Consider the following 26689-nt stretch of genomic DNA (forward strand, 5'->3'; position numbering starts at 1 on the left):
ATCTGTGAAATGGCTTCGGTTTTATTATTTCAATTCAATTCAAATTGAAGATGAAGATGATTTGTGATTTGTGATTTGTGATTTGAAGATGATTTCAATTTCAATTTCAATTTTTTGGGATTGGGATGGGAAGACCGTTGCCTTTCTTTTTCTTTCTTTTATTCAGAAGAAGATTTTGATTTTGAAATTGAAATTACTTGGGCTCCAGAGCCTAATATCGTCATTGGGCCTCATTTTGTGGCAGCTTGGACATTTAGTCCTGCTCTATTTGGTTGCATCTTGGGCTCCTGAATCACACGTTTAGTCCTGCATCTTGGCCTCATTTGGTTGCGTCTTTGGGCCTCCTTTTTAGGTGTATTTATGCTGGGCTTATGTCATGATAACTGTCGGCCCATTTCTTAGACTTTATTAGACTTAATGTTTCATTTTAGGTGTCTTTTTGTCCGATGTACTTTCATTTCTGTCATTTTATGTGCTTTCAAGCCTCTTCCAATGTAATATGTAATTTTCTTCTTCATCGTTCCGATGAAGGTTTAATAAATATATTTTATTACTTTTTGCCAAAAAAAAAAAAAAAAACAGAGAAAGAAAGATCAATTCACTGTTAAGGTCTCTTTTCTTTTTTTTTTTTAATATCCACGCGATTTTATATATTTTAAATTTTGTACTATTAAAACTAAACTTGCTAATTATAAACATGTGGCCTCTTTGACGTAATGTATAGAGGGTTCGAACCCTTGGTTCTTACTTTTTTTCCCATTTATTTTATGTTTGTATCTTTTTTTTGTTATTATTTCTTTTTAGTAGTTACAAAATGGAAAATCAAAAAAAAAAAAAAAAAAAACAAAAAAAAACATTCTTTTTTTTTAGTTTTTATTTATTGACTTGTCAAATTAAAAAAAAAAAAGAGTGTTTTCTTTTTTTTTTTATAATTTTTCTTTTTACATTTAACTTTACAACAAATTACATTATTCCTTTTTTTATAATTTTTCTTTTTACATTTAACTTTACTACAAATTACATTTTTCTTAAATAACTACTACCTTCTTTAAAGACAAAATTGCACCGGGGGTCCCTGTGGTTTGTTCGAAACAACAAGCGGAGTCCAAAAGAATTTTTTCACCTTGGGGGGTCACTATGGTTTGCAGATGTTTTACGGGGGGTCCATAACCCTAACGTCTGTGAAAGTTTAACGTTTTGGGGAGTCACATGACCTGCACATGAGGGTAGTTTCGTCTTTTTTAATTAACCCTCACCTCTCTTTCTCTTATCCATTAGTTACCTTCTCCCCCAAATTATCACCAAGCATTATACATCATCTCACATCATCATCTCTCATAAAAAAAAAAAAAAAAAAAACTCGCTTAATCCATTTTTCTTATCTTCATCGTCATTTCACTTTGGAAAATCATCACAAAACATTAATATCATCATCATTAAACACGTTTCATCATATATGAGATCCATATATCATCAACATCATCTCACCTATTTTTCTTATTCACCTCCATCGATCATCAGCTCATCTTCATTTCATCGTCATTCTCCTTCACCAAATTTGTCAAAACCAAAAATCTAAATCTGAGATTCAACCTTCTAATTCAGATTCTATCAATAACATCATCGATCATTAAAATTCATCATCGAAACTACAAGATCTGAGAAGTTCATATTTCCATATCTGAGATACAGTTACGTGTTCGAAGGCCATTAAAGGTCCTGTAGCATTTCTGCCATTAAGAGATCAAATTGATCATTGGTCCACGTTTGTGGATACTATATGAAGCTAGTTATACCTTCAATTTTTGTTGAAATTCATGTATGAATTATAGATCTCAAAGTCAAAGGTTGTATTCATACGGTCAATGTTTTGATTTGGAATAATTTATGGAAGTTTAGGAGCTGAATCCGTGTTTCGAGTACTCACATGACCACCATCTTCAGTCACAATTTTAGTTCACCACCGCAGCCGTCATTTTCAGTAAGCATCTTGAAATTAAAATATATTTGATTCAAGCACTTACCAGCGAAGTTTTAGATCCGATTTTGAAAGATTCATATCTGAATTCGAAGGGGTTCAAGGGAACCGATTATTGATTTTGATTCTGGCCAATCTTCTTGATAAGTACAAGATGAAAAATGGAGGTAGCCAATCATTGACCTGTTTTGATTCTGGTTAAAGTTTGATTATTGACATGTTTGTTATGAAAAAATATACTAAAAATATATTAATTAGAAAATGATATATTTTGATTTTGTGGTGTCATGATCGTGACTATGACATGAAGGAAGATAAAGATGATGAAATTGTTTGGGTTTTAAGGTGAAACACATTAGGAATGATGGAAAAGATGAGAAGTAGCAGTAAAGAGAGAAAGAAATGATAAAATGACGTTTTTGCCTTCATGTGCATAGCATGTGAGACAACTTAACGGAAATTTTAACATCTGTTAGGCCGTTGGACCCCCCGTGTAACTACTGCAAACCATAGTGACCCCCAAGGTGAAAAAATTATTTTGGACTCCACTTGTTGTTTCGAACAAATCACAGAGACCCCCGGTGCAATTTTGTCTTCTTTAAATTAACAAAACTCACGTTGGAGGAATGGTTCAACGTGTAACTCACTAGCCAATTTGGACATGTTCGATTCCCATTCTCATATATATATTTTTTATTCAAAATTTTCCTTCTAAGCTAAAAGCTAAAGTTATTAACATTTATTGTGTTCTAACCATTTTTCCATTCTCTTCTTTGTAATTCACTCTTTCCACTTTCTAAATCCATTTAATTTTTATTTTAATCAACCTCACTTTTTTATTTTATAATTCTTCTTTCAAACTTTTTACAATATTTCTTTTATAACTTATTTTTATTCCTTTCTTACAATTTTTTTTTATGTATTTTCTTCTCACATTTTACTATTAATTAACAAAATTACGTGAGTTTTAATTAGTCTAATTATTGAATATTAAATTATATGTGTTTGGTCGTTTTAAAATGGATTATTGTCTTTTTTGTTATGCTATACACATTATCGTTAAAATTGTTTAAATATTTTAATTAAAAACATATAGTTATATACTTATATACAACAAAAACCTTTCTATATAACCAAAATCGACCAACTATGTGTAGATAAACTTGTTTAAGCAAAATATAGTCCACACTTGACCCGTACCAGTAACGGTACCGAAAATCGGTACCGATAGAGATTCGATTTCGGTTTCGGTTTTTTGGTTTTGAGAATTTTCGATTTCGGTATCGGTACCGGTTCGTTATGGGAAAACCGAATCAAAAACCGATTTATGGAATATTTAAATCTCCTTTCATGTTATTATCTTATTATTAACTTTCACAGATATACGGTTGAAAGGAGAAGAATATATAAGTAAAAATATTATCTTAAATGCCTTATGAGGCGTGAGAGATAATCGAGCAATATCAAGAAATCTATTAAATTCTATGAAAATGCTTATTGCATGACATCACTTCATAATAAAAACTATATCTTAAAAAAATAATGAGGACACATGTCACATTCTCACCTCATTTGGATGACATCATCCTTTCCTTAATTTTTAAATTAAATAAATCATAATAATTAATTAATCTTATTAAATTAAAATTATAAATAAAATCGGTTTTTCAAAAAATAGAAAACAAAATTTAATTATTATAAAAAAAGTAACAGATATCAAGAATACATTGGCCAATTATTTATTATAATTAATACCCCGAATTTGAATTTAACTGCAAACACGTACTGGAGAAGCCACCGCCCTTATCCAATTATCATCACCTTTCAAATGCACGCTCGTCTGCCTTTTGAAATTACCAAAACACATGCCTCTTTCTCTCACACATAACCCAAAACCAAGTCTGAATCTTTAAAATCTTATTAGGTAACCAGACAAATCTTCATCTGCCACCATCTCCGCCATCTCCGCCACCATCTCCGCCATCTCCGCCACCATCTCTAAACGTTGCGATCTATAGTCACCACCATGTCCGCCATCGCACCACCATCGCTGCTTTTGCTTCGAATATCAGATACATACGGCTCCATCTTCTTCATTCATCTAGAGCTTTTCATCTTCTGGCAGCTTCATCACGAATTCTTTAAGGTAAATCAATCTTTTCCAGATTCAATGAGAAGGTGGGATTATATTGCGATTGTTTTCAGATTCTAACAGGTAATGTTTTCAATTTCATCTTCAACATCGATTTAGGGTTTTTCAATATGAGATTTGCAGCTAGGTTCATAAATTATAAATCTCTTCATAAGTCATTTGTTGAGTTAGGGCTTTGATTTATATAAGGGCTTTTATTTTTCACTTATTTTTAATTAATGTCTGAAAATACTTTGAATTGGTGAATCATGTAACAGAGACAGCAGATCGAGCCATCGCACCATATCTGCAATCACACTATTTTGGATTCCTTCAGATTTTGATCTTGAGTAGTAAGCTTCCATATTTCCTAATTTTCTTAATTGTTTGATCATATATAGTTAAACATTTGGACTAAATTATGATTAAAAAAATTGACATGTGGGTTAAAACTTGGTATTTACATTGAATTGTGTAACAAATACTATATTATGATATATATTCATTTGATTTTGTAACAAGATGAAAATAGGACGCTGAATTCGGAAAGTATTAAGGTTGAAATGAATAGTCAAACTGTAAAGGTCAAAGGACCATATTTCTTGAAAAGTTATAGTTTTGGATGAGATAGTGAGACAATAAACACTTCAAATGGGGGTAAGTATCCTTTAAATGAGACTAAATAAATATCTGAATGTGTAATTATATGTTAGGTTTGTTTATTAAACTGTTTCTTTGACCCATAGATTACAATTCTTAGAATTTGTTTTTAAAAAATATAAAGCTGATATTGGCATTTTGAGATACTAATACTGTCCTCTTACTGTTGATATTAAATAGTGTTATCTTGAACTGCTTCGATGGGATAAGATCTTCAGTTGTCCTCTTACTCCCATTAGAACAGGTACATACTAAAATTAAGGGTACTTTTCGAATGTGCTTGAGCATACTTTTCTGTATTTGATGGATTATGCTATTATCTTATGTTCTAAATTCTATAGCCAAATTTAAAAATATGTAGAGTAAAAGTTTGTTATGTTTTTTGTGTTGTTACAGGTGGCAAACTTTGTATAGCTGTAAGAAGTAATATCTTTTATCACTTCATGTTTTTGGCTCTTTGTGTACTTGAAGCTTAATCTTGATCAAGAGTAGTTTGTGACTAATTTATGTTTGTTGTTGTTGGGCTGCAACTAAGTTGGATACAGTGAAGATTATGTTTGAGAGATGGGCAAAAAGGTTGCTGAAGCAACACCAGTTCTTCTCTCAAAATGGATCCCGTTGCACAAATCACCAGTTCCAATCGATCAATCCAGGTAGTTTCATTTTCGTTTTCCATAAATAAGTCACAATTTTCTAAAAAGGACCGTTTTTTATGGGAGCAATTGCTGCACATTTTTTTTAGACCCTTAAAATGTATTTACAAGTTTTTAATATGATTGGTATTGGTAATTGGTATTTCCCCTGTAAAATATCACGTCTGCCTCATTAGTTCAATCTATTTTTTAGTTGAAAAGTTAATTTAGCGAAATATACTTGATTTGGTTCTATACATGTAAATCACATGGAAATCTACAGCATATTTATACTCATAAACTTTTCTAAAGTTGTTATATTCATGCAATTGCAGCCTGTTGTTAATAAACAATAGTTTTCCATGTTAATGTGTATTTAGTCTTGAAGATTGCAAGTCAAACCCATTTTGTTTTATTTTGGTTTTGATTTTGATGACCCATTTAATTTCATTTGGTTTAATTTACTACAAAGAATAAATTCTTTCCCCATTGAATGTTATACCATCTTCATATTTTTTTTATAAAGGTGTATAAATGGGTGGGTCAAGCCAAAGAAGATATTTGATGTAAGTTTTTATTAGTTTTTTTTTTCCGAATTATTATCTATCTAACTTTAAGTTTGTGATGTCAACTGTTTTCATGTTAATATGCTTTTTCAAGTGACTTCATTTGTATGGGATGAAATTCTTAAAATGTTGGGCTAATATGTTTTCTTTTAAGTTGTAATGATGTAATGATTGCTTTTAAGTTCTAATACTGTCATTGCTTCCGTGTCTTCATTGGTTGTGTAATTGTTTGATCCTTCGAGTCAGATCTAAAATAGTATTGTGTCATTTGGTAGGCGTGAAAAGAAGCTCAACGTTCATGTCAAAACTTATATTTAACATTATGATGGTTGGTTATCTATCAATATGATAAGTTCTTTAAATAAAAATTTTTATTTGAGATTTATCTTATAATCCCCGTGTTGGTTGTTTTACAGTTCTCCTATAAATGTTCTCAAACCATGAAAAGCAACATCACTACGGGTGCGACTTCTCGCAAAGCTGTCTAAGTTTTATGTTAACATGTTGACAAGTTTTTGAGTTTGAACATTAATGCGCACCAACGATAATCTATCATTTTGCAGATTGAAATCAGTGAAGCTGCAATAGGTTGGGGATTGCAGTGCCTTTGTTATGAAATTAATAGCAAGTCAAGCACAACTTTAATTTATATGTTAATAGTTGGTTTATAGTATAAGTTAGTTATAACTACTTGAGTGGTTTACATTTGCTCTTGCAAAGGATGTATCTCCTCGAGGTGTAAAAGCAGCATCTTTTCTCCTGCGGACTGGACTGAAGTTACATAGGTATGCACTAATAATAATGATAATATAATATTGCTGTCTTTTTTTCATTGATAATATTGTTATTGTGTTCTTTTGTTGCTTAAAATTTATTTGCATCAACTTCCTATTTAATTTTGTTATAGTAAAATGCAGTTGGCCAAGTAATGTCAAGTGAATTCAAAGAATTAATGCCAACGAAGCCAAATGGGTCGAAGACGTCAAGTATTGGCCAAAATATTTTGATTCAAGTAATTTTGTTTTTAGTATATTTTTATGCCATAAACCATAGTCTGTCATATCTTTGTATTGTCATATCTTTGTCATAATCATTTTCTTATTATCTAATGAAGTATAAAAGATACAGCTATAGGAATCTAACAAAAATAATATAGGAATCTAATGATTATATATATATTATACATATATTCAAATACAAAACAGAAAAAGACAAAAAAAATGACCACTATTCTATTGGGACTCAACCGTAATAATAATCAACTTCAAGGGTAAAAAATTTGAGTTGTTTTTGTCTTCTTTTGAAAACCATTATTTTTAATCCTTAAAAATTAAATACCATAACTACAAATTAAACATGAAGTTGCTTGAGTGACTAAGTTGTCCCATGCATCATCAAAACGTCATAGGTTCGAGCCTTGTGTATTTCTTTTTTCCTATTTTTTTTTCTTTTTTACTTTTTACCTCTTTAATCTTTCTTTTTTCATAATACTACCCTTAATACTTTTTATTTTTAAATCAGTCCTCTCTTTTTCATTCTTTTATTTTCAAATACTTTTATTTAATCTACCTTTTCTTATAAGAATGATAATATTATTTTGACTTTTAATTAATTATTGACCACTTTTTTATTCATATGTTATTTAAAATCTCTTTTTTTACTTCTTTTTTTCCCCGCTTTTTCTTTACAAATTTTTTTTACTACTCCCACACTTTACTATTAAATAACAAGTATATTCAAATTACATTGATTTTAATTATTGATTTCAAACATATTTTTACTTTGATTTTGTTATGGTTATTAATGGTTAAGTATTTAATTTAAAACATAAGTTGAGTATACCCAAAAGCTGACTAATTATGTTATACATAAAAAATAAGGGTCCGCCGCCGCAACGCGCGGCTGACCTTAAAACTTGTATATAATCATTTAGAAAAACTCAATTGCTACTGTTCAAATCCTTTAATTGTAATAACATTCAATTTGAGGGGTAAATATATTATACATATATCATTTGAAAAATCGCTGTTTTCAGTTGTCTAAGTGAATGTTAAGCTATATAGATACAAAGAACAATATTGCCTGGTTGGTTAGTGTGCGTGTCTTTGATTTAGGCAACCCAGGTACGAAACCTAGCAATGGTTTTTAGTTTTTTATTTTCTTTATCCTTTTTTAATCTAATATTTAACTATATCATTCTTGGGACTTAACATTAATAACCTTTATAAATTTTGTTATTCGTTTATTAAAAACAACCTTTAATAAATTGGTTTACAAACATTTAAGCTATAAAAGTATTAAATTGTACCAAATCTCGATAATTTATTTTTATATAATATAATTAAACAATTGCAACAAATTTTATTAATGATCGTTAAAAACTATCGCAGCGGAACGCAATTCGACCCCTCAACTTGTTAAGTTTATACAATACAAAGATTCAAAAAGGAAGAATTACTTTCAAGGTACAAGTAATGTCATTTCCCTAACGCTGCATTCTCGAGTTTTTTTTTTAACAGAAAGGAAAGGAAACAGACAGATTATAAAATAATAGTGATTCTCGAGTTTTTATTTTAAGTGGAAAGGAGAAGAGAGTAGAGGATTAGAGAGGATAGTACAGTTATAATTTGTTAACAACACTCTCTGCCCATATTTGGGCGGATTAGGAAGGATAGTAAAACACTCTCATCCCCTTTCTTTTCCACTCCTTTCCGCTTAAAAATAAACTCGAGAATACAGCGTAACATAAACTGATGCTTAACAGTTTCAGATGGAAATCATATAGAGTTCTATGATAGTATTTCATTAAGATTTTTCATGTATTGTATAACAAGAATCAGATAATGAAGGCTCAAATTCATTATATTATACACTATCTACTAAGAGAAGTAAACGACGCCTTGTGATTGGTTGGAGACATTTGTTGCTACTATTTATTTATTTTTTTCATTTTTTTTATTTGTACCCATATATTTATTTATTAATTAATAATTAATAATTAATTAATAGTTAATCATCTATATATCTAAAAGACAAAACACTGTAGCACTATTCATCATTAGTAACCAGGAGTATTTTCGTCATTTCACTTTTTTTTTTTTTTTTTTTTGGTATCTAACGATAAAGTAAGCAACTTTCGTAAAAAAACTAACCCTTCAATGTTACCAAAAGATGTCGGAAAAAAATTATTTTTTACAAAAAAATCAATTAACTTTTTTTTTTCTCTCAACGATAAAAGGGGCAACTTTCATAAAAGGAACAACCCTTCAATGCTACCAAAAGATGTCGAAAAATATTCTTTTTTACAAAATAGATCAACTAACTTTAAAAAAAAAAGAACGCTAAAAGAAGCAACTTTCACAAAAGGAACAACCCTTCAATGTTAGATGTCGAAAAAAATTCTTTTTACAAAATAGATCAAGACTTTTTTTTCTTAACTCGCATTCAAAACGGAGCACCCGGCGCGAAGCGAGGGCTCCACAACTAGTTAATAATATTACATTAGAGCAAATCCCAATCACTATTCACTCTATTATTTCATTATTCATAATTAATATTAATATTAATATTAATATTAATATTAATATTAATATAATATTTAATATTTATTTAATATTTAATATTTAATATTATATATATATTCATTCATTTGAAAAACACAACAAGCCAAAAAAAATACACTATTCATTTAAAACTTAAATGCAATTTTGTGAACTACAACCCTCTTAATGCAATTTCTTCAACTACAACCCTCCATCTTTATATGTAGTAGCTTTTTTGATAGTGAAGTTTTTTAATATATAAATATCATTAAATCTAACATAATAACACAAACACATAAGTAGTTGGGTGGCTTGGTTGCCTTTATTGTTTTCAGATGGGTCCAGGTTCGATTCTTGCAGGGTTTTTTTTTTTTTTTTTTTTTTTCGGCTGGCGATTTTGGGCCCAACGAAGCGAGCCGACCCGAATACTTGTTTAATATTATATCAACATCGTATACAAATTTACTGTTCACGGACTTTTTTATTCAAAAGGGTATTTTCAGTAATTTTACATCATGTTATATATTGCCTACTACCTCATTTGCTACCCACCGGCTCTTCGGCTCTTCCAGATGCATCTGGCGATTTTTACCGCCTCTATGCCCGCCATGCCCGGCTTTGTCTCCATCAGCACCAATCGTCGCCCCCGACGTCGCCAAACACCGGCTCCGTCGCCACTACTATCTCACCGTCAGTGTAGTGTTGCTGATCGTCGGTGTATTACTGGACTAAAAAAGTAAGGGTTTTCTCCGCCATCACCATCTCAGGCCAACCATCCCTGTAAATAAAAGATAAGACCTACCATCCAAATTAGTGAAATTTTCAACCAACGAAAAACGAAATTTTGGAGAGCCGCCTACCATCCGTCGTCGCCGTTGCTGCTTCCATCGCTGGCGCAACTACTGCTACCAACAATATTACCGTTGCTGCATCTTTTTCTTCTATTTCAAGCGTTGCCTCATCTCAATCGGTATTTTTCTTTATTTAATTTAGGGTTTTGCTGTTCTTTGTTAAAGGTCAAATACGTAATTTAACACCATCAGATATTTATCAACCTCGGTATCTTCTTGATCCTTTCATTTCTCCACCACCGACTTTATGTAGAAGCTTCTGGCGGTCTTTTTCATCTCCATCGCCAGTATTATTTGTTGGTGTCCACTAACTTCTTCGCCTACAATCTACACTCTTCCTTGGTCTAAGGCTTCCAGCCTCACCCTCACCCACTCTTCCCAATCTCTTACTCCTTCACACCCGATGGTTTCTACACTCTTCCCATTCTCCTCCTCCTCCAGGTACCGCTCTATTGTTGCTGATGGTGGTGGTTACTTAATTTTTTATAAGATGTTCTTTGTATGTAAACAGTTTTTATTTTTTTTTTATTTTTGGGTTTTTTTTATTTATTTATTAAGCTTAAGTTGTTTACTCTTTATTTGGAATACCTGTAGGTCGGAAATTTTTTTGGGGCAAATGGTGATTTTCCGATGCATTAGAGGTGCTTGATGAAATGCCTGAAACAAAAAAGTGGTATGAATCCTGATATAATTCGAATTATTCATGACATACTGTTGAAAAATAATAGTTAATACCATTGATTCCTGCGCTTAATATTAGCTGTACAGAGTATGAAACCATGTTTATAAGTGCTTTATATAACACAATGCATTTGTAGTGATTATTGAATGCTGTATTATTTCTGATACAGAGGATAATAGCTTTTATGCCTATTTTTTGTTGTTTATTCTAAACACTATGTGTTTATAGCTACTATATTTTTTGGATATGAAATATTTTAATTGTTTATTTATTCTGAATATTTTTGGGGATTTTGTTGGATGTTTTTGCCGAGTTAAATTCATCTAGCTACATGTAAAGATTAATGAAACTAAAGATGGATGAACTCATGATTTGAATGTATTTTGATTGATGAACCCATAATAGTTAATACCATTGATTCCTGCGTTTAATATTAGATGTTTTGTTGCATCAATTTTGTATCGGCAGAATGGCGATCGAAAAACGGAGACCGGAAAACAAGAAACGGAAACAGAGACGAACGATTTGTAGCCAGGTGAGACCGTTTTTAAATCTCTTATATCAATCGTTAGTAAGTTCTGATTATTTATATGCGATTTATGCGTGAGGTTGTATTAGTCTTTTTTGTCGGCAAGTTATTTTGATCGTTACTAGGATTTTAAGGTTTTAGTTACATTTCTAATAGATCGGTACTGAATCGTGTAATTATGTTGTATTTGAGTGTTTTGGTTGATGATATTAGTTGATCTACCGCAGAAATTTGGTTGGTTATATCATTCGTTAATAAGGTCTGATTATTTATATGCGATTTATGTGAAAACACCCATAAGATATAGTTAGTATCATAACTTGCTAGCTCCTTATATTTCACCATGTTTGTTCAAGTTTATTGAAAGCTATGCGTATAAAACTATAGATGTTTGTTAAAGCACGGATTTTAGCTTTCGCTTTATATTAATAACTTGGAATTTGGAAGCTGAATTCTTAAAAGCAGTTTTGTGATTTCGACCCGGAAGGTACTTTCAAGTCTTTGAGGTTACAAATACAATTTCTGAAAGTACACAGTAGAGCGATTTTCACTTTGCATGCTTTAAAGTTTAAACCAGTGTTTGTAAGCATCTTTTATGTTGGTGGGTGCAATGAAGGAGCCTTGCGATATTAGGGTAGCGTTATCCAACTCACTCTTATGATCTTTACTAAATGATTCACCATTTTTGATGTACTGTAGCAAGCTTCTGATGCAAAAAAGTTCTGAATTATGATCATTTTCTTCATTTGTTTTCATATTGTGTTGTATAATTTATCTCAGTTTCCTTAATATCATTACATCCAAATGAGATAATTTATCTCTTCTGGTCACAACTCCAGGAAGAAGTTTTTTTGGTTTTGCTTAAGATGCTGAGTCATGATTATAACTGTTACTAAATATCACATTCAGCATAAAGTCAGATCTGGAAAGGTAGATACCATACAATGATAGATGCCATTTATATTTTGGGTCTTGCTGAGTCATGATTATAACTGTTACTAAATATCACATTCAGCATAAAGTCAGATATGGAAAGGTAGATACCATACAATGATAGATGCCATTTATATTTTGGGTCTTCTTTGTGGGTTAGATGGTTTGTGTTATATTCTAACTATGGATTGAACCAGGTTGTAGCTAGATGCGAGTCCAGGGTAGTAAAGATTGGTCGGTCAAGTGGGTAAGGAAACAAGTCAAAGTGGTCTAACTTAAACATCTCATATTTAATAAAGTATAAGATGAATGCGGGCAAGGTTGCTAAGCAAACACCTTTTTGTGTATGCTAAACAAATTAATTAATACTCTAGATAATATGACTACGATGGTAAACTAAATCTATGAAGATTAATATTGAATAGAAAGATTTTGTATGACTATACTATGTTAACTGTAAACATTCAAGTAACCTTTAAGAAGTTAGACCCATTTTCATTTGCTAAAAAACTATTTCATTCGTTGCAGAAAACTGAGATTTTGACTTTATTAGATGGGGTTATATGTCTATACTATAATTTATGACCCACTTAATTTGAGCATTCCCTTCATATACAACTGCAATTTGAACCGTATAAATTGAGCATTTCAAGTGTGTAAGTTGTATGTATATATTGTGATAGACACCCATCATATGCTGATATATTTGTCAAACACATAATTTATCTCTATATTTATGCTTTTATTATGATCCATTCATCCATTATATATTGAAGGGTCAGTTGTGTTGAGCTCTAGATGGGGTGGTTCAGGCTCTGGCTCGGATTGATTTGATTGTTAATAGTCAAACTGCCAAAGTCATACCTTGCTTATTGAACATTTGGATTCTAGATAATTTGGGCATTTGGGGTGAACAAATTTGCTTTACGATGTTTCAAAAATATTTATGTTTTAGTTATATAGGATAGGATAGGATATAAGAATTAGGATATTGTACATATACCAAGTTGTGGCATTGATGTTATAAGTTCCGTGGTTATGGTTGCAGGAAACTCCACTCAAGCAATCAAGAACTTTCAATAATCCGCAACATAGTAACAAGACAACACTCCAACAATTAAGAGAAGCTCCAACTTACCCGTTGCAATGTGGTAAACCTTTGGTTACTGTATCGTTATCGTGACTGCTTGTGGTACACGATTGTTTATATGATGTGATTTATAATACAAATATTATTGACAATCACCAAAAATAATTAACAAATATTAATATGCAGGTAATCTTCAAAGATAAAATTGCAGAGGGCTGCATTTTCATTCTTTGAAGAACCAATACCACCACATGATAGAAACTCCTACAAAAGAATCAAAGAAAAAAAAAGCCTGAACTAAAGAAAACATGTAATTTTGAGTTTTTTTGTATGTCGTAACACCAACATTTGGTTAGCCACTGTAAATTATGAACAAACAATATCGCATCAACTGCAACCTGAATGATTTGCAAGGTGGCCGCCGCAACGCGCGGCTGACCACCTGTTTAGTAGCAAACACAGATATTTTTAATAAGCTGAAATAGCGTAGCGTGAATAAATAATTCAACAGACGTACCTTCAACCCATACCTTCACATTTCCTGCACTTGACCTCCAACCCATACCTTCACGTTTCCTCCACTTTTTGTTCTAATCTCACCATCACAACAACCATTTACTTTCTGCAAACAACAATTGAAGCAAGTTAGGGTTTCAGGGTCCTCTTTGCATCTGTTAATTGTGATAAGGGAGTATTTCATCTTCCCGGTTTTTTAAGAACCATTGAAGATTTGGGGCAAATAATAGGGTTTGAGGAAAAATAAAATCAATCTGTACTTTCAAAAAAAGAATAACACATGAATAAACTACAAATTTCGAAATTTCTTTTAGTAGATCCTTCTCTCAATAGTTTTGCCCTAAAACATAATAATGTTTTCGTTTGAATTGCAGCTGCAAATGGCGTACGAACCCTAGCTATCGTTTTTTTGGTTGTGAATACTTTATATCGTCTCAAATGCTCTGAATTGATAGTAAGTATCGTCTCAAAAAAGACGCTCGATAACCAATTGGTTTATAAAATTAAGTTTCAATTTGTTGAATTTGCAGATTGAATGAACATTTATCGTCTCAATCGTCTCGATTTCACAGTTCTCCAGGTGCGATCTATACATGTTCATTGATTTTGAATTGTTGATTTTTTTAATTATTGTTTGATTAATTGTTATTCATTTTTAGTTTAAGTTAGAATTAGAATTTGATGTTATGTTTAGTAGCAGTAATTTTGTTGATTTGAAATGTGAAACATATGGAGGCTATATGCTTTTAATTACTATGATTTCATCTGTTGTAGTTCTTAATTGAGCATTCGACTTCTTCTAATGCTGCTAATACTGGTAATTTTCGTCTTCTTTTCATATAATTTGTCTCTTTCACGTGTGTTGTTTTGTTACCCATGTTGGTTTTTGGTTGATTTGTTTACAGTTCGTTATTATCCGGTGTATTAGCTACAACATCGTCACTTCCAATTTCCAGGTTATTTTTTTTTTTCAATTTGGTAATTTTGTTCTCCTTACCAATGGTGTTTACTGATTGCATCTTTGTTGATGCTATGTGAATCTTATTTGATGACTGCCCAATGGTTGCTAATTTTGTATCTGACCAATACAACCCATAATGAATTTGTACCATAACCACAGCTACTGCAAATCAACTTTATCTCTATCTCTACTATCATATACCAAACTCATTTCTGCAAGCTTCTCACGATTAATTCTGGGGTTTTCCTAAATCAGATCTTCGATGGTTTCTTCATCTTTCACCATCAGTTATGGCGGTGGGCTTTATCCCTATCGTTTAACTTATGCGCTACGATCAATTTTTGGGGTTTTCCTAAGTAAGTGATATAAAATTTTTATTATATTGTACTGAACTATCAATTTATATATTTTTAATTGATGTGGTTAAACTTTTGGATGAAATAAGAACGACTCAACTTAGTTCCTGTTGTTTGTATCATTTTTGTTGTGTGTACATTCCAACATAGATAGATATATAAATGCACTCGTGTACTCAGTTTTACAGATTCTTAATATCACTCGTATACCCACATCTTTAGGAGATGTATCAAAATTTGAGTTAAATTATGTTTATTGTTCAAGATTATGAGTCTGCCACGGCACATGTAATTTTTTTTGCATACTACATTCGATCATGCTGCTCTTTTGTATCCATTGCGTGTGATTCATATATATATATATTTTTTTACCTATTATCCTTCACTGATTTTTTTTAATCGTTTGAAGGTGATGGCCGATTTGATAGTTTTGTTCTTATTTGTTAGAATCGATTGCAGAAATTGCTAACATGTTGGGTTCGGTGCCCAATCTGCGTTTCTTCGTTTGGTGTATGTTAAAGTTCTTTAATTTTAGCGAGTTTTTGTTGTTGTGTAGTGTTGATTTCTGATGAATACGACATCACACATATAAGTATGCCGACTTTTTGATTTTGTGATGTATAAATCAAAGCTATTAGGGTTTTTTCATATCTTTAGAACCAGACGCCACCTCTCAGCCGGATCAAGCCATTTTCACTTACGGTTTGCATCTTTCATCAATCCATCTCTTATCATAAAAAACCATATATGATTATAGATCACTATTTGTTATCATTTCGATTCTTTTGTAGTATGTATATCATGATATCTTTGGCATTATATATACTCCGTATGTAATATTCACTTACGGTTTGCAAGTTTTGCAGAGACAACTGTCTCTGAGCCTTTTAACCTTTCACTTCCACTTACAACTTCAGATTCTGGTGCAATTGTACATGTAATCTCTCTATATCTATTTATATATCTATATAAAAAACATATATTGATTGAAATTACTAACAATTAGAATGTGGAACAGGTTTATATTCAACAGATGAAAAGGACAGATGAACATAGGTATGTAAAGTGTAATTAATTGATCTAATAATCGTTATCATAATCATAATATCATAAATTCTTAATTCGTGACTATTGGGGGTGTTTCAGGGAGTATGAAGAGGATGAGTCTCTGAAGTCTGATTCAGTCAGATCAAAGAATCAAACAAGTGATTGTAGTGAGAACTTAAACATACTTGATTTTGCAGATGTAAGATAATTTATTAGCTGTATTTTCAATTCCTTTTAATGCAAAAAATATAATATAATATAACTAAAGCTTATTTTAAACTGATAATCAAGATCATGCAGCTGTCAAGAACTCAAAACCTGTGGATAAGAAAGCAGATGGACGAAAATTAAGCCCCGATTGGTCATCGGGTTCTCTTTCAGAGACAGAAGTATGACTGATATTAAACAGCCCGGACCAAAATTACCAGAATCAGGTTTAAAGTAATGTTTAGACATTTGAGTATTTGTTGTCAGTATTCATGTCTCTGATTCTCATGAAGAAACGACCGAATATTAGGCTCTGGACCGGACGCAGCAAAGGAGGAAGATAACTAACTGGTATTTTGATGTATTCTTTCGTCATTGTATATTCAGGTTCATTATGTTCCTTCAGGAATTGAGGAAGCCAGCAAAGGATAATTGGCGATAAGTAGCGAGAGTAGTTGATGATTACAATTCTACACATTCAGTAATAGAAGCAGGCATCGTGCCAGGTTATTTCGTTATAATTCTCATCCGTATGCATACAACTGTCTTCGACGTTTTTATTTATATGTAATATTGTTTTCCCATATGTATTCAGGTGATGTTGTTACGCTTCTATATGTTTCAAATGAGATTTCAAATTTGGCAACTCCTATCTTTGATAAGATGATATGTCATCATCAAAGTCTCCTTTCACTTCTTATTATTATTGTTATTTCATTGTTATGTTATTAATTTAGTTAATTATTATTAGTAATTATTATTATTATTGGTTCATGTGATTGTAAGTATTGCTCTCTCATCATGTTGTTAAACATTTTCTCATATTTTAAATCAAACTTTTGTTTGGAGGCCATGATTGAACATGGGGTTAATTTTTGGCTATAACTGGATATGAATGTGAATAATAATTTCTTGCAGGCTGCAATAAAGACAAAGCAGCACAACTCGACCAATAATAATACTGAAGATAGAGGGGGAGTTATGGAGGCCTTGCATTTACACTAGATCTGGCAGTTGGGGTGAGTTTAAAAAAAGGTATCTGATGGCTTTCTAACAATTATTTCTTCATTTGGGACAACCTTTAGATTCCTTTCGATTACACATGGCAGTTTGGGCGGGTTGGGTAAAAGTGACACCACAAACACCTTTTTGTCCATAATTATTTGCATTCTATATGGTATTTACTTCAATAATAGGTTAACTTTATTCGAAGTAGAACATGGTCTTTATTTTTTGACGACCTGAATTGATTTTCATAAAAGAAAGGGTTTTCTTAATAGTTGTTAGAGGTATGGCAAGCCCTTAGAGTGGTCGCTGAAACTGGGTTGCATGCAGTGGTGCAACTTCTCGCAGCGAATAACATTCAACTGGTGAAGGAGGACCTAGCCAAGTTCTGATTCAGGTTCTATTACTTATTAATATTTAATGCTGCTGTCTATTTGTTTCAAGTCAGTCATTATGATGATATATTGTTATCTTCTATTTCATTTAACAATCCTTTGTTTTGTTTTCACCTAACGAGGAGAGTTCTGTCCTCACTACCTCCGGGAAAGCAACAACATCAGCGAAGTGAAAGAGGTCATAACTACAGACAACCCCATGAAAGTGCAGTTTAGTTTTGATGTTAAGTAAAACGACAGCCTCCTCTAAACAATAGCGTGTATAGTTTTAATATTATAAATGACGTTTTATAGCTTGTAACCGTTACGTTGTTTGCATATTACTATATAAACGATCAGTAGAGCAAATGCACGTCGCAATTTTAGATGATCTAGCTGGACCCATAAGTAAATGGGTCAGAATTGTCCTTATATGTTGTAGGGTAACTAAACCCATATGATATGTACTTCTATACTGATATACTGATGGTGAAGTTAGTTTTCCTCCTTTCTTTTTTAGATATGAGTATATGACAACCTAATTAACATCATGTTGTTTACACCGTTTTTATTTCAATCTTCTTAATTAGTCATATTGATTTGGATGGGTTCCATTTATATGTCAATATATGAAAGTAATTTCACATTTGTCACTACTTAAAGAGCTCTTGAATTCTTGAATAATGTAAAAGAAATAATTAATTTACATAACGTGCGGGTTGTTGCTGGTGGTTGCCTGGAACAATGACAACAATCATTTACTTGATGTCGCTTTTGTATGCTTTGTCTAGGTCCCTAGGAGGGTTTGAAAAACGGTTGATGCAAAATACTTGATGAATGTGTCGGTTTAAGTACTTTCAGTAGAAGCTTTTTACATTCGTTATCCTGCTCACATTCCTAGCTTTGCAATTGTCAAATACTTTGCAATGTAAGTTAACTTTGTGATATAGCCATCAATGAATGATGGTAACTTTGCGATTCGCGGCTAACAAGATCGTAAAATGCTTTGCCATATAAAGTTAATGCATAATAAATACGCATTTAAACAATTGCAAACAATTCTTAGCCGCGAATCGCGTAATCCATAGTCTTGTTATGTTCAATTATATATATATATATATATATATATATATATATATATATATATATATATATATATATATATATATATATATATATATATATATATATATATATAGTATCAAGAGGGAAGTAACCAATCGGGGGGAAGTAATTTTTTTTTTCGTTTTTTGAAAAAACTTTGTTCACGAAAATTATAGATTGGATGAAAATATGAACATTAATAAAGACACTTGTGATAAATGTTTTTATTTTGGCGAAAAAACGCTCGAAGAAGTAATATATAACAATTATCGTGTTTTTCGAGGATATAATGAGGTTTTAGATATTACGGTTTAGATATTAGGGTTTAGAAATTTCGGGTTTAGGGCTTAGATTTAGGATTTAGATTGAGTTTTTAACACGAACGGTTTAGAGTTTAGGGTTTAGACTCAATTTAAATCCTAAATCTAAACTCTAAACCCTAAATTTCTAAACCCTAATATCTAAACCTTAATTTCTAAACCCTCAAAATATGCTCGAAAAAAACGTTCAAAGATTAGCATTCTCCACGATCAATATTATCTTGAATGTTATTTTCATTTTTGCGTTTTTCGCCAAAATAAAAACATTTATTACAAAGTGTCCTTTTTAAATGTTCATATTTTCATCCAATCTTTAATGTTCGTGAACAAAGTTTTTTCAAAAAACGAGAAATTTTTTTTTTTGCTTCTCCCGCTTCCCCTAAATTAGTTAGTTCCCCCTTGATCCTACCACTATATATATATATATATATATATACACACTAGGTTTTTGAGCCCGTGCGTTGCATGGGTGTGTAAGAAACCATGCAAAAAAAATGTAATGTGCAGTTCATATTGATATTTATATAGCGATACTAAAAAAATAAGAAAAAACATAAGAATTATTTAAAAGCCCGTGGTATTGACAAATTTTATAAATTCTTTCGAGTTTAAGAGTGCACGGTGGGTAAAATAACGTGCAAAATCAATTGAGTTTATCAAACAATTACAGAGTATTTTTTAGAGCTAACAGTTTCAATAAAATGATAATAATTGATAAAATTACTAAATTGCTAACACTTTATAAATAGTTAGTGTATGGAGCCCGTGCATTACACGGTAGTTAAAATAATAGTTAAAAATCACTTTGCAATTTTTGCTGTAATAGGTAAATAATCGTGCAAAATTAATTGATTGTTTCAAACAAGTATTCTTTTGAGTTTAAGAGTCCGTGGTATCAACAAATTATAAAAGTTCTTTTGAGTTTAAGAGACCTCGTTGTGTTGATAAATTTTATCATTTAACATTGATATAAAAAATAAATTAAATTATACGTCTACAATGTATATGGAAAAAGTAATACACTTACATAATCTATAAATTAAAGTATCATATATAATATAAAGATATTAAGGGCCAATATATAATATTAATACATATAGACATATAACGGAGGATATCATTTGGAACAATGTAAAGGAACGCAAAGGTGGCCAGACAAAATTTTGTGGATTATAGATTTATAGATGGAGTGATGGTGTTATAAAAATCTACACTTGGCTCATGTTATCTATATACGGAGTATATAATTATTGTTATAAATGTTGTGTTTTCCTCATAAATATTAATTACTATACGGAGTATGTATTATTATAAGTAATAATATCTTTACGAAAACAAATGTTAAAATCATTAATTACCTAATATATTTGCCAATATATATATATATACGTACGGGTTTTTATTTAGATTTTATTTTATTTTATATAATAATAAAATAATAATAATTGTAATAATATATATAATAATATATACATATAACATCCATAAGTAACTTTCAACCACAATAAAAAAAAAACTTTTGATTTATATATATATATATATATATATATATATATATATATATATATATATATATATACACACACACTAAAGAAATATAGATCACCTCGAACGATAATATAATGCAAGCATGTTAAAATGGGTCAAACCCAGAAGGAAAACAAAACAAGGTATAAAGGGAGTGCCAAACGGATAAAATACATATTAAGCGTATTTTTATGGTTGCAACTTCATAAATCATCTTACTGTCAAAAGTTTAAATTTTTATCCTAGTTATGCATTTTTAATCATAGTTACGTCTATATTATTTACAAAAAACAGAACGAAACTTAACAAGGTTTGTGAACACAACCCGTCCTGTTTCAATTTAACCTGAACCTGATATGACCCATTATTGAATCAACCCAACCTGCCGATTTTTCCCTGTGCAATAACATCACTAGTTCAAGACTTGAAGAAAATAAAAAAAAAATACCAAATTCTGTCCACGGGATAAGGCACCGTGAACAATGAGCCATATCGAAAGAATTTGATGGAAACGGGAGACATTATAAACGTGAACAATGAGCCATATCCATGTAGTGACATCTCGGATGGGTCATTTCAATATTCACTACTGACAATGATCCATGTAGTGACATCTCTCCGTTCATCAGTTTCTTCAAGAAAGGTATACCGTTAACTTCTTTTTTGTTTTTATATTCATGACAATTACTATGGTGTAACTGGATCCATGGGATAAATTAATCGTGTGCATGTTTTTAAATAAGTGATTATTTAATTTTGTATTTTTTTGTTCATAAAATAATAAAAGATTATTATTTTAATTATCCGTTGCGTTAATCTGAATTGTTAAAAGTACACACGATTTTTCATCAGTGGTATCAAGAGCCGCTTTTATACCGTCTTAATTGTCGCGTGATTTTCTTAGATCTAGCTTTGTGGTGAATTGGTAAACGTCAAAACCCTTATGGTTTTGTAAGTCAACTTTGTTGATTACCTCATGACGCACAAATAAGATCTGAAGAAATTCACTATTTAAATTTTGAATTTAGAAAGTTATGGCTTGGATAATTGTTGGTTATTTAATATTTATTTTATTCCATGGTTATACACATGCATTGTAACCATGGACAAGCCATATATAGGTTTAATAATGTTGTTATTAAATTGTGATTGCATACATAGCCCATAATGCCCCGACCAATGTGTGATTGTTGTGATTGTTGGTTACGACAATTTTATGCCATGTTGTTTTTGATTTAATTGAAGGCCATAGAAGCCAAAGTTGTATTTTGTTTATTTTCAATTTCATAGTACTATATTTAGGTTTATTTCAATTTGTAAATGTACTAGACTAGTCGTATTTTCAATTTTGAATAAATGTAATAAGATGGAGATTGAAGATAAAGATGCAACTTGGAGCTTGACTTAGAAGATGGCGAACAGGTCAAGTTAACAACGATGGCGTTCGACAAGTTTTCACTTGGATCTTGAATCAAGTGGGAGCTATGGTTTGTCCTTAGTTTGACCTCTTGATCCCATGACGGCTCATGGGATCAAGCATAGGATATTGGGCTAGGCTATGTATGTGTGTGATGCATGGTTGTGTTTTATTTATTGCATTTTATATTTAATTGCTGATTATAATATATGCAAATTATTTTTGATGAAAACATCAAATAAAATCGGTAACGAGTTTCAAAGATTAAAATTGATGATTTTAAATGTTAAACTCTAACGAGTTTAAAGTTAAATGGTTTTTGAAACTCAAATAATATATATGATCGACATCTTTTAAAATTGTTTTAAAACGATACACATTTGTGTATTTGTTAATTTTTTAGATAAAATAACAAATTAGACACACAAACACTATCGACATATATAATTGGTTAAAATATTTTTAACAATTAGTGTAACGAATCTTGTGTGCATGCATTATTCGTTAACACAAACTTTTTCAATATACCCGTCAAATTTAAGTCTTGCCATCCAATGAGCTTGCAAACACTCCTCGTTATTTTTTGATTACGGTGAGACCTAATCGAATTATAGCCACGAGGTGAATTTTCAGTTACGAGTGAGACTAGGCTGAATTTCCACTGTTTCCAAATTGGACGACTTAATCGTATTCACGGTGAGACCTGAGTTCGAGGCAAGGATGGGACAAACATGCCAGTAGATAATAGTGGTTTGTTGGACTACACATATCTCAAGGTCCCATAAAGATCTAAGAGTTGCACTTGTAATGCAATTGGTACCCGCTACCTACCAATAGACTCCATAACTGCTAGCTGATCAACAGATGTGGCTATGGAACCTCTATGTGGGTCTTAGACTTTCGTAAATTAATTGTTTTTAAATATATAAAAACTTGGGTAGTTAATTTATTAAAGTTTTATATCGAAAATACTAAATTGAATCTTGTTCTTTTGTAGATGTCAAACAATCAAAACGTAAACCAAAACACTCTCGTTCTTTGTTGGAGAAGGAGAAACTCAATGGTTCAAACTTCCTAGACTGGTACCGCAACTTGAGAATCGTTCTCAAATATGAAGGGAAGTTGAACAAAATTGAAGAACCCTTACCCGAAGCTCCTCCTGAGATAGCTACTGCTGCTCAAAAGAATGCTTATCAGAAGTTGTTTGATGAGCAAGAGAAGATAGCTTTAATCATGCTTGCTAGTATGACTTCTGATCTCCAAAAGAAAATGGAAGATCGTACAGCATATGATATGATGACTGAGCTGAAAAATATGTTTCAGAAACAAGCTAGTCAAGAGTTATATGAAACTTATAAGCTTCTTCAAACATGCAAAATGGAGGAGGGTCAATCAGTGAGCTCTCACATCTTGAAAATGAAAAGCTACATTGACCGATTGGAAAAACTTGGAACTACCTTGCCGCCTAACTTGGCTGTGAACACGGTTTTGGCTTCACTATCAAAATCGTATCACCAATTTGTGATGAATTACAATATGCAAGGTTGGGAGAAATCTCTGGCAGAGGTGCACTCGATGCTCAAAACTGCTGAACAGAATATTCCATCTAAGGTTTCCAATCCGGGTGTCCTGATGATTAGGGATGGTAAGGTGAAAAAGAATAAGCCGAAAACTTGGGGAAAAGAAAAAGGAAAGTCAATTGCTAAGAAGAAGATTCCACCACCTCCCAAGAAAGAAAACCCAGCGAAAGACGCCGAATATTTCCACTGTGAAAAAGTTGGCCACTGGAGGAGGAACTGTCCCTCCTACCTATCTGAGTTGAGAAAAGGCAAAGCTGGCGAAACCAGCAAATCAGGTATATTTCATATACAGTTATATACTTTTTCTAGTGATTCCTGAATTTTTGATACTGGTTGTGGTACTCACATCTGTAACAATATGCTGGGAATGAGAAGAAGTAAGAGACTGAAGAAAGGTGTGATGACCCGGGAATTTCCAATCAAATTTAAACTTAATCTTAATATGATTTCGACACGATAAGCAAAGTCTGTTATGATGAGTCTCGAAATTTTTGAACTATTTCATGAAATCATTGACCCTCGACCAGTTCCGACGATTCACGAACAGTTGGGTGTAAATAAAAAATGTATATTTTATGTAAATGTGTGTATATATATATATATATATATATATACAACAATATGAAATTTACAAAATATAAATGAAACCTTAGAATCAAATACGTAATGTCTGATACAAAATAATGAAACTGTTATGAAGAATGAATATATATATATATATATATATATATATATATATATATATATATATATATATATATATATATATATTTGTACACAATTAATATACTATGTATATTGTATTAAAAATAAGAATTTGTTATATGAAGGTTACATAATAAATAATATGTAATGTTAATATAGAAAATATAATTACAGAATAGTTATTATATTAATGAACATTACTTTCATTATTAATATTAATATCAGTATTATTAACAATATTAATTTAAATACCTAATATATAGATTTGAGCTTCGATAAGCATAATTTGTTATATCAATATTATTATTAGTATTACTATTAACAATAGTATTAATTGTATTATTAATATTATCAATTTTAATATAAATAAAATAAGATATGTATAAGTTGTTATTAATATCAATATTAATAAAGTTAATGATAGTATTATCGTTATCATTGTTAATATCAGCTTAACTGTTAATAATATTTCAATTTTAGTTATTATGATTAATATTAGTATTATTATTATTAGATATTATTGTTATCAAAATTATTAATAATTATTAGTATTATTATATTAAATTATTACTATCATTGTTATTGTTATTAGGAATTAATACATTTTAATATTAAAAATTTTATTAATACCATTTCTATTATTAGCTGTATTATTATTACTTAACATTATTAATAATATTATTATTATTATTATTTATATAATTACTAAATCATTAATCATTAAATTTAACTATATAAAACATATAAAAGGAAAAAGGCACGAAAACTGTTTCAATCCATATCAACTGTATATGAATTTGTTTCTTTGCTTCTAATAGTATACTAAGAATCTGATACAAACAGATATATCCAAAATCTGTTATGTATCAACATCGTTTTTTTTTGTTTTTTTTTTTCTCTTATATCGTACTCTTGTCTGCACAAGTGGAGATATCGAATTTCATTTTCAGTACAAACCAACTGATATCCATTATTAATTCACTCCAAACACATTACAAATAATAAGTAGCAATTCATAAGAAAAACACAGAGTCAAAGTTTATTCTTTTTTTTTTTTCAAATACCCCTGTTCTTGAACATAATTTGCAATTGATTGAATTCGTATTAAACTTCAAAATCCTTTAATGTAGATGTGTTAGGAATCGAGTATGTAAACTTTCTCTAAAATTTCAACCTTCAATTCTTTCAAACAACTTCGAATTTAAGAGTCAAAGTTTTATGCTTCAAAAGTCAACCGATGTGTTCTTGCAGAAATTCGAATTTGTGTTTGTATTTCAAGAGAAATTAACGATTCCAATAGTTTTTATATATGTTTATCAACCTACTTTATGTAATCATAAAAATGTAATATTTGATCAAATTCGTAAATCAATTTTTTTTAAAACCTAAACAGTGACGGGCAGTTTGATGCTGCTTTTTTATTTTTATTTTTTTTATTATTATTTTTATTTCAATAAACCGTGAATAAAATTTTCGGTATTGGATACTATATCCTAAATTCGTTTTGATACTTAATATTAATTTGGAAAGGAGTTGGATCGATATTGAGAAGGAAGAAGATGGAGAACATGGGTACTAGAAAATATGGTATTTAATAAATTAAACGGGACATTAAAACAGAAAAGGGCAACAGCCCAAACGGTTTGTGTGTTGGAGAGGTTAACAAAGGGTCGCGGGTTCGAGCCTCGCTCGGTGCATTTTTTTTTAGAAAACGCATTTAAAGGTATACTCATTACCAAAATTATTATTAATATTATTATTGTTATTATAACTAGTATTATAACTACTAATGTTATTATTTATCACTTGTTATTATTATTACCATGTGTAGATTTAGATGTATTAAGAATAAGTATTATCATAAGTTTTTTTTTTTTAAAAGTATTATTAATGATACTAGATTATTACAAGTATTATTATTATTATTATTAACAAGGATATTGTTATTATATCATCATTAATATTGTTAAGATTTT

This window comes from Rutidosis leptorrhynchoides, chromosome 5 (assembly GCF_046630445.1).
Source record: "Rutidosis leptorrhynchoides isolate AG116_Rl617_1_P2 chromosome 5, CSIRO_AGI_Rlap_v1, whole genome shotgun sequence".
Classification (NCBI taxonomy): Eukaryota; Viridiplantae; Streptophyta; class Magnoliopsida; order Asterales; family Asteraceae; genus Rutidosis; species Rutidosis leptorrhynchoides.